This window comes from Lepus europaeus, chromosome 1, assembly GCF_033115175.1.
Source record: "Lepus europaeus isolate LE1 chromosome 1, mLepTim1.pri, whole genome shotgun sequence".
NCBI lineage: Eukaryota > Metazoa > Chordata > Mammalia > Lagomorpha > Leporidae > Lepus > Lepus europaeus.
In genome coordinates, this window is record NC_084827.1 from 140,096,429 (window position 1) to 140,110,523 (window position 14,095).

At 41.7% G+C, this 14,095-nt stretch overlaps 1 protein-coding gene across 1 annotated transcript in view; it reads right to left on the reverse strand.

Moving 5' to 3' along the window:
* Window positions 1-10,225, reverse strand: part of HECW2 (HECT, C2 and WW domain containing E3 ubiquitin protein ligase 2) — a 335,902-nt gene extending 325,677 nt beyond the window's left edge. Inside the window, exon 1 of the mRNA XM_062189442.1 lies at window positions 10,205-10,225. The gene's annotated coding sequence lies outside the window, so the exon portion shown is untranslated. The remainder of the gene's footprint in view (window positions 1-10,204) is intronic.
* Between the last annotated feature and the right edge of the window lie 3,870 nt (window positions 10,226-14,095).

Consider the following 14,095-nt stretch of genomic DNA (forward strand, 5'->3'; position numbering starts at 1 on the left):
CAGACCTGCTGCTTCCAAGGTGGCACCTGTTGCTAGGTACTAACATGACAGAGACAGGAGGGAAAGAAAACAAAAAGAGCCTAAGCTACCACTCCTCAGCCCTTTCAAAAGACTAATCATTCCATGAGGGCAGAGCCTTTCTGACTTATCACCTCCCAAAAGCAGCATAAGGAGATGAAGTTTCAACATCTGAATTTTGAAGGACACATTCAGACCATGGCAAACATCAATGCGTAATAAGTGGACTGGATAAGTTATATCAAAGAAAACAACTGGGAAGGAAATAGCCAGAGAGAAGATAATAAGGAAAATAGGGAAATGATTTATCACCATAAAAGCCAAGGTTTAGAAGACCAATTGCACGTAGGATTTGGGCTAGTGGATAAGATGCAGGGTGCAACACTCACATCCCATACACCGGAGTGCCTAGGTTTGAGTCTCAGCTTCACTGTTAATAGTGAAGCTATTAATACTTCCTATTAACAGGCACTGTGAGCGGCAATAGGTGATATAGTCCAAGTGGTTAGGTCCTTGCCATCAACTTGGGAAACCTGGATTGAGTTATGGGCCTCAGGGTTCTGCCTGGCCCAACCAGCACCAGCCATTGCAGGCGTTTGGGGAGTGAAACAGCAGATCAGAGTGCCCCAACACCACCACAACTTTTGCATTTCAACTAAACAAATGTTTGGGTTTTTTTAAATGAATTAGAAAATAAAAAATAAATTTTGGGAAAAAAGGGTGATCAAAAGCATCAGGAAGGAAGGAAAAATATTTCAGAAATGAAGGGGAAAAGTCAAAAATGTAAGAACAAAATCACAGGAAAATAAATCCTTGAACCAGTTCATAACTAACTTTCATTAGTCTAATTTCTCACCAATATCAAACATAGTATCAATAATTTCCCCACCCATATCACACAGAAATAGGAGGGGAAACATGGCAATTCTTGTTGATTTTGTAAGGATCCTAGTGAGATTCTAAATTCAGATTCTGGCACCAGGGAGCAATTCTGCCATCCCGTGATGGCTCATCTCCTGGTACGGCAGCACCTGTCACAGGTCTCAGTCTTACAAGCTTTTGGAAAGGAAGGAATGAAAGAAGGGAAGGAGGGAGGTAGGAAGGGAGAGAATGAGAAAACAAGCTAACTTAAAGGCAAAGAACAACTCAAACAGTAAGAAAATGTTCTGGAAGCTCTAGCAGGAGCCCTCACGTTGGGTTGCATCTCTGTTTGCTGACTAAATGGTATTTTCTTGCTCTCATGAGTCTTCTACCAAGCTGGCTGCATATTTTCTAATTTTAAGGGTGGCCAGTGGGACTGAGTAATCAGACAGAGGTTCTCATGATGTCACAGTAGAGCAAGGGTAGCCAAGCTTCACACAGTCATGAGCTGCAGATGTAACCCTCTGGGCTCAGAGAAAAATTATGACATGGAAAGCCCTCAAGCCTATGCATTTTGCCAGCATTATACACATGAGTGTATAATTAACTAAGTGTAAAATTAACTAAGCAGCAACACAGAGATTCATCTAGGGCCCAGGACATGGGTGGCAGCCTTTGTCTGGAAGGGACAGATATGGGAAAAAGACATGTGGATGAAGCACCCTTAACTATTACTGAAAACTCTGCCCTATTTTAGACAGGCTTAATGAAAGGAATGATAATTTAACCTGGTAACAAAGACTGGGAACCAACATGCGAGTGGACTATCAAACAAAAATAGAAATCCTCAGTAACTACCTCTTACCCATTAGATTCCAAATATAAGCACAAAAATTCAGGCAGCCTCACAAAGTCTACTCATAAATTTAGCAAAGTATGACTAATATTAAATTCTCAAGGATTTAAATTAACTGCTATTATTACCAATATGATGCCATGAAATATGGGTAATTATTACTACATCAGTAATCTCTGGGTGCCAGTACTCAAGCTAGATCATAAAGAAAGGCTCTTGGGGTTTTTTTCCCAGGGAAATTTAACTCTACCCAGACCTTGCTGACTAATGGTCCAATGTACTAATGTTAAGACCTTAGTAGGCCGGTGCCGCAGCTCCATAGGCTAATCCTCCGCCTAGCGGCGCCAGCACACCAGGTTTAGTCCCGGTCGGGGCACCGGATTCTATCCCGGTTGCCCCTCTTCCGAGCCAACTCTCTGCTATGGCCCAGGAGTGCAGTGGAGGATGGCCCAAGTGCTTGGGCCCTGCACCCCATGGGAGACCAGGAGAAGCACCTGGCTCCTGGCTTCGGATCAGCACAGTGCACTGGCCGCAGTGGCCATTGGAGGGTGAACCAACGGCAAAAAGGAAGACCTTCCTCTCTGTTTCTCTCTCTCACTGTCCACTCTGCCAGTCAAATAAATAAATAAAATTTAAAAAAATAAAATAAAATAAAAGACAGCCAGCGCCGCGGCTCACTAGGCTAATCCTCCGCCTTGCGGCACCAGCACACTGGGTTCTAGTCCCAGTCGGGGCGTCGATCCTGTCCCGGTTGCCCCTCTTCCAGGCCAGCTCTCTGCTGTGGCCAGGGAGTGCAGTGGAGGATGGCCCAAGTCCTTGGGCCCTGCACCCCATGGGAGACCAGGAGAAGCACCTGGCTCCTGCCATCGGATCAGCGCGGTGCGCCGGCCACAGCGCGCCTACCGCGGCAGCCATTGGAGGATGAACCAACGGCAAAAGGAAGACCTTTCTCTCTGTCTCTCTCTCACTGTCCACTCTGCCTGTCAAAAAATAAATAAATAAAAATAATGATAAAAGACCTTAGTACTGACATGGAATATCATCCCTCTCCCCAATGAAAGAAGTTCATGCAACAGCCACAGCACCAGCAGAGGAGTCTCCAAATAATTGCCTCCCATAACACCCCATACCAAGCAAGGCTTTGTCAAAGAATTTGTCTTTGGCACACAAAGATGGGAACCAAAGACTAGATGAATTTAATTATCTCAAAGCTCTAGTACTCATTAACACAAACCAGGAGGAAAAGAAAGCTAGGCATCAGAAGCAATGGGTGGCAGGCCTATTAATGGCTGATCTGTACAGTGATCTGCCCTCAAGGAGACCCAACAGGCCAGTCCACTGCAGTGGCTTTCAATGTGGTAAGCCTGGGCTTCAGCAGAAGTCAGCTTGTGAAGAGCCCTGGCAGCTCTGCCAAGAGTTGGATCACTGGAAATGGACCTGCCCTGGAGTTGAAGGATGCCCAGGTCAGAGCCACAGATCTTATTGGCTCCAAGCTGAAAAGCCCTTCACTCAGCCCAACTTCCAAAGTGACCACTGCAGCTGAGGGTATGATCAAGTAGGGTCAGCAACATTGCAGGCAGAACTGTAAATTTCTTGTTAGAGATGCCCCCTGCCTTTACCTGGCCAGCTCTCCTCCCAGGCCAGCCAAGTAATAAAAGTCAACAGAGTGCCTTCCCCTAGGAGGTTCACACCTCCCTTAGGATATACCCCATGTGAAGAGATAGATAGGTCTGGGCCTCTTAACTTACAAGGCCTAAAGCCCACCAGATTATTATCAAGCCCCTTCTATCAGGTTCTGTTTGCCTCTCAATCAGAAAACTTAATTGTAGCTTAGACAGCACCTTTCTTAGCTCCTCTAATAATGACTCTGTCCTTTGTTCTAGACCCTGTCTAGAGCACTTGGGCCTCATTCCTTTGTAATCATAACCTCTACTCTACCACCAATGGCTCTACTCCCAACCTGTGTGTACTGATGGTCCTCTTCCCCACTTAATGCTGTATAATTGTTCAGACCTGGTTAAGGCCACTCTTAGGATCATTGGTTACTATCCTCACCCTGTCTTTTATGACCCTGTCTAAATATGATCAGAGTCGGGGAACTTGGAAGGCTTCCATAGCCTTGGCAACTCATGACGACAGCCTAGGGTGGTTACTGGTGCCATAAACTAGAGTGTCAATTTGTTGGGTCAACAACAGGAGCCACTGTGCGCTTGCTCCTGATGTGGGATCTCTGTCCTTAATGTACTGTACATTTTGATTTAATGCTATAACTAGTACTCAAACAGTATATTTCACTTTGTGTTTCTATGTGGGTGCAAACTGTTGAAATCTTTATACTAAATTGATCTTCTGTATATGAACAGAATTGAAAATGAATCTTAATGTGAATGGAAGGGGAGAGGGAGCGGGAGAGGGGAGGGTTGCGGGTGGGAGGGAAGCTATGGGAGGGGGAAGCCATTGTAATCCATAAGCTGTATACTGTAAATTTATATTCATTAAATAAAAGTCAAAAAAAAAGAAAAAAAAAACAAGTGCATGACCCAAACATTTCAATATTTTTATGAGATAATATTTCCATATAAAAATAGCAATTCCATTATATCAACATATTTAATAGGCAGTATTCCCAAAGGTACAGTAATGTTTGTCGACAGTGCATCAGCTTTAAGAGTAGTCTTTAGCTCTTTCAAGACATTTTATTATTAAATTAGCAGACCCAAAGAATATGAATAAACCTTGCTTAATAAAACAGTAGTTATAAGGTATAGCCCTAAAACTAAAAAATTAACAATTGAGATCACTTCTAAGAGGAAAGTAATTTTGAAACCTCATTTACTATATACTTCTTTTTTAAAATGAGAAACTGTATGTGCGTACTCTAGCACTGGCAGTATTCAAGAAGAGTATCATGACCACAAGGAGCAGTAGATCTATATAGATATAAGTCAGCTTGCTCATATTCTCCAAGGCATCCCATAAAGGAGATCAGAATAGAAAAAAAAAAAAAAAAAACGCTCAAAGCAAAGACATAAAATAGTGATTCTATCTCTTCCTTTTCTTCTGAGTTGACCTAGTCACAACAAGCTTTATTCCCTTTATAATATGCAAGGGAAATTGTTCAACTGATATTACAAAAGAATATATAATGGCATGGGGGAAATAGTCACTCTACTACGTATTGTTAAAATAAAAAGCACTTTCCAAAACAGCATATACTGCCCCAACAAAAAACATACCTGCATCCATAAACCATAGTGGGAGAAAGGGTACAATTAACTCTTCCACAATGTTATCCCTACATCACAGGACTCCTAATGATTTTTTTCTATTTACTTCTCAGGGTTTTCCCATTTTTCTACAATGACCATGACTTTTAGGGTCAAAATAGCATCTAATTTCAGATAGAGTATTTGTGGAACTTAAATTAAATGTTAGTTGGGTATAGCACAAATCTCAGCCTACACATAGTAAGCATCTGATAGAAATTTATGTAAAAATTCAAGTGCAGGGCTAGTGCAGTGGCATAACAGTTAAAGCCACTGCCTGAGATGCTGACATCCCTTAGGGGCACCAGTTCAAGTCCCATATGCTCCACATACAATCCAGCCCCCTACAAATGCACTAGGGAAAGCAACAGAAGATGGCCCAAGTAGTTGGGCCCTACACCCACACAGGAGACCTAGATGAAGCTCCTGGATCCTGGGTACGGCTTGGCCAAGTCCTGGCTACTGCAGCCATTTGGGAGTGAATCAGCAGATGGAAGACCTCTCTCCCTCTCTCTCTTCTCTCTCTCTGTAACTTTGCCATTCAAATAAATAAATAAATCTTTAAAAACTAAAATAAAAATTCAGTGCATAAAAATTGACATATACAGGGGCCAGCGCCTTGGCTCGCTTAATTAATCTTCCGCCTGTGGTGCCAGCATCCCATGTGGGCACCGGGTTTTAGTCCCGGTTGCTCCTCTTCCAGTCTAGCTCTGTACTGTGGCCCGGGAAGGCAGTGGAGGATGGCCCAAGTGCTTGGACCCCTGCAGCCATATGGGAGACCTGGAAGAACCACCTGGCTCCTGGCTTCGTATCAGTGCAGCGCCAGCTGTGGCAGCCATTTGGGGAGTGAACCAACAGAAGGAAGACCTTTCTGTCTCTCTCTCTCACTGTCTATAACTCTACCTGTCAAATAAATAAAAAATAAATAAATTGACATATGCAAAAATTAAAAAGCAAGGGTAAAATATTACCTACACAGACTATCATTTATTAAAACTTAGTTTGACTAAAATAAATTTTAAGAAATTTGGGAGTAATGCAAATAGTTAGTTTTCCTTTATTCCAAATAGCCTTAAATTGAGTTTTTAAAGATATTCTTAAACAGACATATGATCTCAAGTAACATGAAATTTGCAGAGGCAATGAGTCCCTGGCTTTGTTCTCACTTGGTTAATCAGAAGCCAGTATGAGGGGCCGGAGCTGTAGTAGTAGTAGGCTAAGCCTCCGCCTATGGCACTGGAATCCCATATGGGTACCAGTTTGTGTCTTGCCTGCTCCTCTTCCTACCCATCTCTCTGCTATGGCCTGGGAAGCAGGGAAAGATGGACCAAGTGCTTAGGCCCCTGCACCAACATGGGAGACCCAGAAGTTTCTGACTCCTGGCTTTAGATCAGCCCAGCTCTGGCCTTTGCAGCCATCTGGGAAGTGAACCAGTAAATGGAAGACCTCTTTCTCTGTCTCTCCCTCTGTCTATAACTATACCTTTCAGATAGATAAATAAATAAAATCTCCTAAAAAATACCAGTATGAGATCATAAATTAGAAGGCTCATGGAAGTGTATACTGAACAAATCTTTTAAAATAACGCTCTGTTGTTTTTTATTTTATTTTTTTTTTTATTAGGCAGAGGTAGACAGTGATAGAGATAGAGAGAAAGTCTTCCTTCCTTTGGTTCACTCCCCAAATGGCCACTACGTCCAGTGCACTGCACCGATCCGAAGCCAGGAGCCAGGTGCTTCCTCCTGGACCCCATGCAGGTACAGGGGCCCAAGCACTTGGGGCATCCTCCACTGCCCTCCCAGGCCATAGCAGAGAGCTGGACTGGAAGAGGAGCAACCGGGACTAGAATCCGGCTCCCATATGGGATACTGGCACTGCAGGCGGAGGATTAACCAAGTGAGCCACAGCGCAGGCCCCAATAATGCTTTATTTTTATGATATGCTAGAAATAGTAAGGTTTTTCCAGGACTGAAAAAAGAACCTATAACCACCCTGTCATAACAAAGTTACATTTTCCATCACAATGTGCCATTTTTCTTCCAAGGTCCTCAAAGAAAACTATTCTCCAAGATGCTGTGATAATTCAGTCATGTGTTGGAAGAACTAGCAGGTGGCCAGAAGAAAGATTAGAGAACCAAAATCATAGATCCATACAGTAATGAAATTAACTTCCATATGGTTAACATGCTCACTCCAAATCCTTTCCTTCAAACTATTAAACAAAAATATTCCAAACACAAGGAAGGAGATCACAAATCACGTTGCAAATGTTTACCCCTCATATACTAACATTTGCCTTTACTACTTTAAATCCAGGATGGCCTATGCACTGGGGCCCAGTCTTGGTAAAAAGGTATTGTTAACAAAAAAAAAAAAAAAAGTAATAATAATAACCCAAAGAGACACTGGGGAGAATGCACAGCAAAGCAGAAGAAAATAAATGCACAGTCCCCTACATTCTTCTTTTTATTGGATGATCCTTTTATTTTTTTTTTTTTTTAGGTCTTACTCATTTATTTGAAAGAGTTACAGATAGGGACAGATACACACGGGGTGGGGGGGGGGAAGGAGAGAAAGAGAGAACAGCCAGGGCTGGGCCAGACTGAAGCATAGAGCCAGGGCTTCTCCCATGAGGTCTTCCACATGCGTAGAGGGGCCCAAGCACTTAGGCTGTCCTCTGATGCTTTTCCCAGGCCATTAGCAGGGAGCTGGATTGGAAGTAGAGTAGCAAGGACACAAACCCACACCCCTATAGAAAGCCAGTATTGCAGGAGGTAGCTGTACCCTCTAGGCCACACTGGTGGTTCCGATGGAACTTCAACCTCCAGGATTTTAGCTGAGGCTCAACTGCAGAGGGGAGAGCCAGGGAGGATGTGGTAACTGTGAGTTAGGATGGCCACGGGACCTTAACGGGTTTACAAGGTCAAGGTAGAGACAAATTTCAAGCCAAAGCACTCTCCTATATCCCGCATGAGAGCTCTTTCACACACACTGTGCAGGATCAACTCCGCTCTTACTATGACCATAGCCAAGTAAGAGATGTCAGCAGCTCTACCACCTCACTCAGCCCACTGAGGAAAATGCTCCATTTCCCCACAAAAGACAGAGTTGCCTCATTGCCTGCCACATGCCATTCACTTCTGGGCTGGGCCCTTCTTGAAAAGGATATCATCGCCGTGGCTTAACAGGCTAATCCTCCGCCTTGTGGCGCCGGCACACCAGGTTCTAGTCCCGGTTGGGGCACCGGATTCTATCCCGGTTGCCCCTCTTCCAGGCCAGCTCTCTGCTATGGCCCGGGAAGGCAGTGGAGGATGGCCCAAGTCCTTGGGTCCTGCACCCCATGGGAGACAGGAGAAGCACCTGGCTCCTGGCTTCGGATCAGCGAGATGTGCCGGCCGCAGTGGCCATTGGAGGGTGAACCAACGGCAAAAAGGAAGACCTTTCTCTCTGTCTCTCTCTCTCTCACTATCCACTCTGCCTGTAAAAAAAAAGAAAAGGATATCATGTAACTATGTGTGATAAGCTCTCCAAAGCCTGCAAAGTGTGATTACACAATAGTTGTTGTAAAGAGGGAGCATAAGAATGTCCCTGTCTCCATCCCTCCCTATTTTACCTTTTTCATGAAAGTGGATACATTCCCTCATCTGTTGTTTGAAATGAAGATACACTTGCCCAAAAACTAAATTCATTCACAAATTTGCTCTCATCTGACCTAGAAAGTGCTTTTCAAAGCATTTTTAAAAGATTTATTCCTAGAGTGGACACTATGGCACAGCAAGTTAAACTGTGACTTGGATGCCCACATACCCTAACAGAGTCTCTGGGACTAAATCCTGCCTCTGATCCAATTTCTTGCTAATGCCACCCTAGGAGACAGCAGACGATAGTTCAAGTACTGGAGTCCCTTCCACGAATGCGAGAGACCCAAATGGAATTCCTGGCTCTTGGCCTCAGCCCCGATTCTTACAGGCATTTGGAGAATAAACCAGCAAATGGAATTATTATTATTCCTCTCCTTCTCCTTCTTCTTCCTCTCCTCCTCCTCCCTCTACCCCTACTCTCTTGCTCTGCCTTCCAAATAATTTTTTAAATGTTAAAAAGGAATGAAGTAATGATATGTGCTACAATTTGAGTGACTTTAAGTATCATTATGCCAAGTAAAAGAAGACAGAAACAAAATATCGAAAACAGTTGTTACCTGGGGCTGGGAGTGGGAAAAAGGGATTAATTGTAAATGGTCACCACGAATTCCACTGTGGTGATGAAAATGCTCTAAAACCGGGTTATGGTGATGCTTGTGTGACTTGGTGAATTTACTAAAAACCAAAGAATCATACAGTCAAAATGCATGAATTTTATGTTGAATCAATTATATCTCAATAAAACTGTAAGGAAAAAGTTTGTGATATATAGATCATTTAAAAACAAGGTTTATTTCACTCCTGCAACATTCAACAAAATTATAGTGGAATGCTAAGATTTAAAATATTTTTTAAAACAGAGAAATTTAAGGCTTCTGAGTGATATAGTAACCATGAGCTTTGTGTCTATAAGAAACAAAACAAACCAAAACTGATCAAAATGAATTTTCAAGATAGCTGATAGAACTTAAGTTCCAAACTCTTCCATATTATATCTCTACTAGTGTAACAAGAAAAATAAATTTATCCCCCAAATATATTATTGGCTTCTAAGATAAAGATAATAATTACAAGGAATAAATGCACTATAATCAGATATTAGCTCTTCTAAGATTTCATTTACAGTCAAGATAATACTAACAGAACAAAGAAAGAAACAATTTCCTGAAGATATTTCTCAAAAAGGTAGATTACATCTCTAAAACTGGAAATGTCAGGCATAAAATAAAATATTGATTTTAAAATAGCATATACCACCATTTAATGCTTAAAATAAAAATATATAATCTCTTAAGGGAAATGATTTAACATAGGGCTATTATTTGAATGCTTGTGTCCTCATAGTTCATGATGAGATTCAACTGCCATACTAAGAGTATTAAACAGTGAGGCCTCATGGGAGGTGTATGGGTCATGAGGGTGGAGCACTCATGAATGGATTAATGCCATTATCATAGATCTGGGTCAGTTACCATGGGGTGGGTTAGTTACAAAAGAGGAGGGGAGGGGTTCACCCCCTTTCCTCTCTTATGTGTACTCTCTTGCCACGCGATACCCCTCACCTTGTTACAACACAGCAAGAGGGCCGACATCAGATGCAGACCTTCAGTGTTGAACATCCCAGCCTTTAAAACTGTAAGAAAAATATTTATAAATCACCCAGTCCAGAGTATTCTGTTATAGCAGCATAAAGCATATAAAGGCAAATCAACATTGTTGCAAACAGAGAAAACCAGTGTTTGTGTTTGAAAGTAATGCTTCTTGGGGCCGGCGCTGTGGCTCAATGGGTTAAAGCCCTGGCCTGAGGTGCCAGCATCCCATATGGGTGCCGGTTCTAGTCCCGGCTGTTCCTCTTCCAATCCAGCCCTCTGCTGTGGCCTGGGAAAGCAATAGAAGATGGTCCAAGTCCTTGGGACCCTGCACCCTAGGGAGACAGGGAAGAATCTCCTGGTTCCTGGCTTTGGATCAGCACAGCTCCAGCCATGGCGGCCAACTGGGGAGTGAACCAGCGGATGGAAGATCTCTCTCTCTGTCTCTGCCTCTCTCTGTAACTCTTTCAAATAAATAAAATAAATTTAAAAAAAAAAAGTAATGCTTCTTAGGAAAAATTAATTTGCAGCCATTGCAGAATTTTCTGGAGATAAAGGGTGCACCATGATCAGCAAGGCTGACATAACAAAGGACATCAACTAGGCTGCACAGCTTCCCAGATCATGAGATCCCACGCTGCTGGACAGAGATGATTCTGGCCCCCACGAACACTCCCCAACTCTCACAACCATCCTGGAAAATGTCCAGCATCATATGGAATGGCAAAACCTGCAAGCAAATTAGGGTAGACTAATTTGAAATATATATATATATATATATATATGTATATGTATATGTGTATATATATATATATATATATAAAGCATCAACCTGGTGAATACTAGACTATCAAACTGAAATGATAAAACTCTCTGGCAAATGTATCTTCAACCAGAGGCCACAGGACTAGAGGCAAAGGATTCAAATTAAATACATTTTTTTTTCTCTAATGTACCAAGTCAAGGGTGTTACTGTTATTACCCAAGTATTCTCTTTCCTGAATTTTAAAGAAAACTTAGGAGATAGAACAGCAATCAAAAGAGATTAACACCAGTAGCAGCAGGTAAGTATTGTCACCTTCATGGGCCTCATCATCTTTCATCTTGTATTACATACCTTTGAAGTAGGCAAACTGTTGATTTGACAAAAATTTCACAGAAAATATTCCAAAGACTTATTTCTACTGACAAAGACAACAAAGGCCTTTCCAGCTTGTGATGCTAGAGAACAGAGATGTAATTTTAACAAGCATCTTCACTCTTAAAAAATAAAGACAAAAACTTCGCTGTAAAGTCACATGGGGAGAAGAGTGAGGATGACTGACTGAAACAAGCACGTTCAGGAGGTTTCAGAGCAACCTGCTTGCACATTTCCAACAATATCAGAACTGGATGACATAATAAACAGAAATTCAGATAGATCTTTGCCACTGAATACACACTACTAGAAATATTATTTTTAACATTGAGTCTCTGGGTATTTGAATTTTCAATCTGATTATCTTTTGAAAGAGTAAAAGAGGGATGATACTGTATAAGTACTGTCCATCTGTTGTAAGTATATGTTTCCAAGAAAACACATTATGTAACCTTCATAGTAAACACACGAGTTTGAAAACAATGTGGACTCATTCACCAAACAGCCATTTTAAGTGAACAACTTTAAACAATTAGAAGAAAAAATGTTTGTTTCTCTTGTCTGTGAAAAGCACGATTGGCCATAATTTGGGCTAGAGACACAGAAAAGGAGCATTTGCCTGGTATTTAAAGTGCTTTGTAAAGAGCAAAATTGAGAATTAAATGAGTGAGATTGTAAACAGATTTATAACACAGTCAACATTAGCTCCTAAATTTAGGGGGAGGAGGAAAAAAAGCCTATATATTACTACTGAGGACAGGCTTCCCAATGTAAGCATTAACCGAGCAACCGTTCAGTGCTTACATGCCTGGCACTAGACTACAAAGACAAGTTGCTCATCATCTAAGAGGGGAAATAGTCATCTAGGTTGATAACTAGAACTCAATTTTAAGTATGAATCAAACTGAAAACACAGAAGATGGCGGGAATTCAGTCATATCTCCTAGAAGTCAAGGCTTTTGAGTTCATTCTTCTTTTTTTAAGATTTATTTATTTATTTGAAAGGCAGAAAGAGTAACAGCAAAAGAGGGAGGGAAGCAGGGAGGGAGGGAGGAAGAAAGAGAGAGAGAGATTAAAACACTAGTTCTAGACCTGCTTTTAAAAACTGGTTGAAATTCCTACAGCACATGCTTGCATATGTATTTCTTACTTTAATTTGTGTGTGTTTACATGTGTGTGTGTTGTATCACTAGGAAAGTATAAAGTCCTTCAGCCATGATGGCCTCAGAGAATAGTTTTTTTGGAAAAAATGTTCAGAGAATATTTATTTATTTTTAATAATGTTTTATTTTCATTAATCATAACTGTAATATACTATGCTGATATGAGAAATACCAATAAACTTTTTCCATATATATGTATATGTAATACATATATTTATATATGCACACATACATATATAGTAATTCTCATGTTTATATTCCATCAGGATGACTAATCTCAGGCAGTTTTTATAATTATCACACATAGAGCTCATATATTTTTACAGCATGTTTTCATCCAAATCTTAAGTCCTTTCTCACTCTTCATTTGCCATTGAACTCCCACTAGAGTTAAAAATAACCAAATTTCCAATTCAGATATGTATAGCACTTTTCTTCCAAGAAGCTTATGTTACTTTATAATTTGTCTCAAGATTGCTAAGTCCTTGAGAGACAGTAGGTATGAAATACTATATAACCTCCCTGTTCAGAAAAGAGAAGTAAATGTTCTCCCTAAAAGTTCACCCCAGAAGAGTGACAGCATTTCACAAGCCATGACTTTTGCATGTTACTCAAATGTCAACCAGTTTTTCTCAACCCATATATTCTACACAATTTTATTCTAATTATAAATATATCAGCAATTTTTTCCCATTTATTGAGTACCAATTATTTGCCAGATGCTATGAAAAACTAGGGAAAGGAGTTAAAAGATTAGTAAATCTTGGTACCTGCCTTTAAGAAATTCAAAATTAAATGGGGGGCCGGCGCTGTGGCTTAACAGGCTAATCCTCCACCTTGCAGCGCTGGCACACCGGGTTCTAGTCCCGGTTGGGGCACCGAATTCTATCCCGGTTGCTCCTCTTCCAGGCCAGCTCTCTGCTATGGCCCGGGAAGGCAGTGGAGGATGGCCCAAGTCCTTGGGCCCTGCACCCGCATGGGAGACCAAGAGAAGCACCTGGCTCCTGGCTTCGGATCAGCGAGATGCGCCGGCCGCAGCGGCCATTGAAGGGTGAACCAATGGCAAAAAGGAAGACCTTTCTCTCTGTCTCTCTCTCACTATCCACTCTGCCTGTCAAAAAAAAAAAAATTAAATGGGGAAGACAGACATATTCCCTATTGATAGCATAGACTAATACAAACCAAACTTGGTCATTTAGAGTCCACAGGAGGCAGAAATATATATACAACTTTAATAGCATATCAAATTTCACTCCCAAATCTCAATCCTAGGATCTAAAGAGTGCTCCAAAATATTCCTTCTAACAATGTTCTAACCAAATCACTTACTTAAGATTTCCCAAAAAGAGGTTGGAATTATGGTAGAGCAGGATAAGTCACCACCTGCGACACCAGCAACCCATATAGGTGCTAGTTTGAGTCCTGGCTGCTCCACATCTGATCCAGCTCCCTACCAACGTGCCTGGGAAAGCAGCACAAGATGGCCCAAGTGCTTAGGCTCCTGTACCCACATGGGAGACCCAGATGGAGTTCCAGGCTCCTGGCTTTGGCCTGATCCACCCT